At 44.7% G+C, this 4,386-nt stretch overlaps 1 non-coding gene across 1 annotated transcript; it reads right to left on the bottom strand.

Moving 5' to 3' along the window:
* Nucleotides 1-3,538: 3,538 nt before the first annotated feature.
* On the bottom strand, nucleotides 3,539-3,638 carry LOC118550143 (U6 spliceosomal RNA). Its single transcript, XR_004924413.1, has one exon. It is a non-coding gene; the product is annotated as a U6 spliceosomal RNA (small nuclear RNA).
* Between the last annotated feature and the right edge of the window lie 748 nt (nucleotides 3,639-4,386).

Raw genomic sequence — 4,386 nt, 5'->3', positions numbered from 1 at the left:
TGCTCCCTGGGTTCACTCAGGGCCTTGGGCTAACAGAAGCGACACCTCGATATTGCTTCTGTGGTGACTAAAGCAGTGGGAATTGGCTTGGAGGTGACCCACATCACTTCTGCTCATGTTTATTTGGCCAAAACCAATCACACATCGGTGCCTGACTTCAGAGATGGCAGGAAGCACAATTCTCTGTGTGCCTGACGGGAGAAGGGAACATTGGTGGCCAGCACGATGACAACCACACGGTCCAGTCCTCATCTGATGCTGAGTCTCCCAGTAACAGCGCCACGGGCTTCAATCCAGCCTTTACCTAACTTCCCCCATAACCAGAAGCACCCCATCTCAGAAACAGCTGGTTTAATTTGAAGAGAGCTCTGTTTGTTAGAAACAAAATTCTTAAAAATAACCAAAAATTGGTCTCTCTGTAACTTTGGTTCCTCAGTATTTATTCTTTCCTCAGGGTCTAAGGATAAATCATTACATATTTCAATTAACCATGCTAGATCCCTGCCCCCCAAGAGATCTTGGGTGTAAGATGCATAACCAAGATCACAGCACCTTATGGCACTGGATATGGCATAGATAATCCCCTAATGTCACTGAAGGGGAAATCAGGGGTCTCAAAGTTGAGGAAGGTGGATCAAAGGGAGGCTGTAGAGAAGCTTTCTGGAGAAAGACAACTGATGGTGTTGTTAACGCAGCAAGGGAGGAGTTAGCTCAGAAGGTAAGACTAACACAACACCAGGCAGGCAGAGGAAACAATCCGTATTAGGTGACCAAGGTACAAAACTGCATGATGCATTCAGGGAAATATCAAAATCACCGAACAGAGGATGTCCTCTGGGGAGGATCTTGAGGTGAGATAAGCATCCAATCATGGAGGGCCCTGGGGCTAAGCTGACAGTCTGGAATCCTGGAAGCTACTGAAGAAGTTTAAGCCTAACATTGACATTCACTAATTTCTCACTTTAGCAGCGTTATCCTGGCAGCAGGGGGCAGAATGGAGCAGAGAGACCCGCCTGAGTCTGGGAGCCAGATGAGGCCTGAGCTAAGGCTGTGATTCCACAAAGAAGGAGGCAGATTGGAGAAAAGAAGATGAGATGCAATGAGCAGCACCTGGCAGTTAATTCCAAAAGGGGAAGCAGGATGTGACAGAGGCGTAGGGTGCCTCTCACGCTCTGGCTTGGGCAACCACATGGTATAATCCCCTGAAACAGAGACATCCCAAGAGATGGGTGGAGAAACGTTTTTGTGGAGTTCCCCTTGAGGCAGGTTGAGTTTAAGTTGCATGTGTGATTTAGTGATGGTGCGTTGGGCACTGTGCTGTCTCTATAAAGAGGGGGCTAGCCAGACATCATAGACTCAGGAGGCAGCAGTCCATAAGTAGTTATTGAAGCCAGGCGTGTGGCTGACATGCAAACCATCATTTTTCTACATATGAAGGAAAATGAAAATATATTAACTCACCAATTTGACCTATCCCTCTCCAGGGGCCAAATGATCCACATCTGTCTGTGGTGCATTTTTCTTAGAATCAAGGAACCTAAACAACGGACTCACAATCAGTGCCTTGCTTGGGAAGCATGGAAGCAGACCACAGTGAATGGAGACTCATGAGAAAGATTTCATCCAACCATATAGAGGTCTGATGAGTCATCCCTGCTCCACAATGGAGAACACCTCTAGGATAAATCAAATGCGCATTTCAGATCCAGGGTTTTTTCTCTCCCGTACCTGTGCTGAACAAACTCGGCCATACACACATACATGCTTTTTGTCTCATAGGATAACTATATTCATTCTTTTAAAGCAAGGGTCTTTGGGGTTTTTTCAATCCAGTCATATACATTGATAAGGTTACAGGTTTAGGCCAGCAATTGTTGACATATATTCCAGGGACCAAACCCAGGTTAACATTTTTTGAGCTCAAGTGCTTGGAAAATACCCATCACACATTCTCAGATTATTCATTAAAGGTTGGGAACCAATCTGATTCACTGCATGTTTGGCTTTCCTAATTTCATTTTCAAAGGGATACCTTAAAGTCAAGATTACAGGCTACCTTGCTGTAGTGTAATAAAAAATATATTGGGTATTTGTCCCTGGTTCTTGACACAGAGCTCCTAAACCCTTGGAATTTCCTGAGTGATAGAGGAGTGTCTTTTGTCATTTACAATGAGCCCCTTTTCATTACACCTGAGTTCATACCAATGCGGTGACTCAGGGTTAGGGCCCGTAGATAGTTTCAGAATGGGGACTGGTCACTAGAAAGCCCAAACACAGTGATTAGAGCACAGGAACTTTCAGCCCCAGCCCCAGCCCTATCTCTGGGGAGCCGTGGGAAGCTGGAGATTGGGTTATAACAACCCTTAAACAGAGATTCAGAGAGCTTCGGGGTTGGTGAACACATTAATATGCTGGGAGGTAGGCGTGCCCAGAGAGGGCTTGGAAGCTCAGCACCTTTCCACCCCCATATTTTGCCCTGTGTATCTCTTCCATTTGGCTGTTCTCCAGTTGTATCCTTCATAATAAACTGTCAAACACTAAGTAAAGTATGTTCCTGAGTTCTATGAGTCATTATAGCAAATTAGCAAACCTGGGGGGCAGTCACGAGAACCCCCAAATTTGTTGTCAGCCAGACAGAAGGGTGAGTAGTCTGGGCACCCCATTTGGAGCTTATGTTTGAGGTGGGCAGTCTTGTGGGGCTGAGCCCTTGACCTGTGAGGTCTTTGCTAATTTTGGAGAGTTTCAAAATTGGATTGAATTGTTGGACACCCAGTTGGTGTCAAAGAACCGGAGAAGTGGCGTGGGAAAACCCCATACATTTGGTATCAGGAGTGATGTCAGCAAAGTCACCGTGCACACCCCTCTGCGTGACAGAAAAAATCCACAAAATCTTTCCTGAGCTCAACAAATATCTCACCGTAAAAAGCAAACCTTTATCACCAGGTTTCTATCATGATGACAAAGGAGAGAAAAAAACTTCGTGCCATGTGAGACATTATTAAAGATCTTGAGATGTTGAGTCTTCAAGAAAGAGAAAATTAGAGGGAAAATTGGATAGTGGTTTTCAAATATTTAGACAATGGAGAACTTGCATCTATGATGAATTGTTGGACAAGTCAAAGAAACAGATTTCTATTTAACATCACATGACCAGAAATTCTTCCCTGTGAGTTACAGCACCCTCCCCCACGCCATCATTGGAAGTATTCACATGTAAGGAAGATCTCTATGGTTAGGGATGCCATAGACGCGGTTACGGACTACCTCCAAGGGGCTTGCCCACTCTGGTTCTCTTATGCGGACTCAGAACTCAAGGGTTACAATTCCAATCACAGAGTACTTATTTTAAAAAGTCACATTTTTTTTGGACACCGGCTGAAAGAGAACTTTTTATTACTTTTATGTACAGAAAATTCAACAGCGCCCACTTAGCCCAGTTTGGTGGCCAGTTCTTCAGCCTTCGCTTTTTCCAACTTGGCAATGCAAGCCACCGACTTTGGACCCAGGACATTGCCTCCCCAGTGGCGGCATATCTCATAAAAATATGGAACACTTCATGAATCTGCATATCATCCTTGCACAGGGGCCACGCTAATCTCTGTAACGTTCCAGTTTTAGTATATCTGCTGCCAAAGCAAGCCCAAAAGTCACACTTTTAGAAGTTCAAATAAATATAATCAGTTTGGAAGTCAAGTATCCTGCTGGAGTAAACAAATTTGAACACTGTAGGAACATCTAAAATGTGAAGAAATGATGAGTACGAGAATTCTTATAATTAAGCAGGTTAACTGCCCAAATAAAATTCAGTGTGAATGTGTAGAATAGTAATCAGTAGAATGTGGAGTTATGAAAAGCAGTGAGATGAGATTACCCATGCTAGTTCCTCCAGAAAGAGATAACCAGTCACTTAGAGGAAATGGAACGATGGAGTCCAGACTACCCTGACCGCACTGTTCAAGGCAGAGCCTCCTTCAGGATGGAAGAGCAGGCTGCACCTTCCTTCTACGTTGTGGGCAGGAAGTAGTGGGAGATTTATAAGCCCCAACCAAAAAGAACCTCCCTCTCCTACTCAGTAATGCCTGAAATAATTCCGCCAGGGTCACCCTTGGAAGAAGAGTAAGGAGAGGGGGAGGAATGAAGACCAGAAATGCCAAGATAACTTCACTGTTTTAACATGTTCGGACCTCTGCTCCCTTTGATGACAATGACACTTCAGGAGGTCGGAGGTGGGCTTATCCACTGAGCTATGCCCTAAATGGACAGACACTGGGGATGGTCTGTTTCTGAACAATTGTGGGCAAATACAGACCATAGCAAAAACAGAACTGCCACCAAAATACTGTTCTTTCCTTGTTGCGTGTTACGTTTCCTATTGCTGAAAAGCTC

The sequence above is a fragment of the Halichoerus grypus genome, chromosome 8, assembly GCF_964656455.1.
Source record: "Halichoerus grypus chromosome 8, mHalGry1.hap1.1, whole genome shotgun sequence".
In the NCBI taxonomy this organism is placed as follows: domain Eukaryota; kingdom Metazoa; phylum Chordata; class Mammalia; order Carnivora; family Phocidae; genus Halichoerus; species Halichoerus grypus.
The sequence above is the reverse complement of the archived record's forward strand: the minus strand, read 5'-3'. Positions and strand labels throughout refer to the sequence as shown.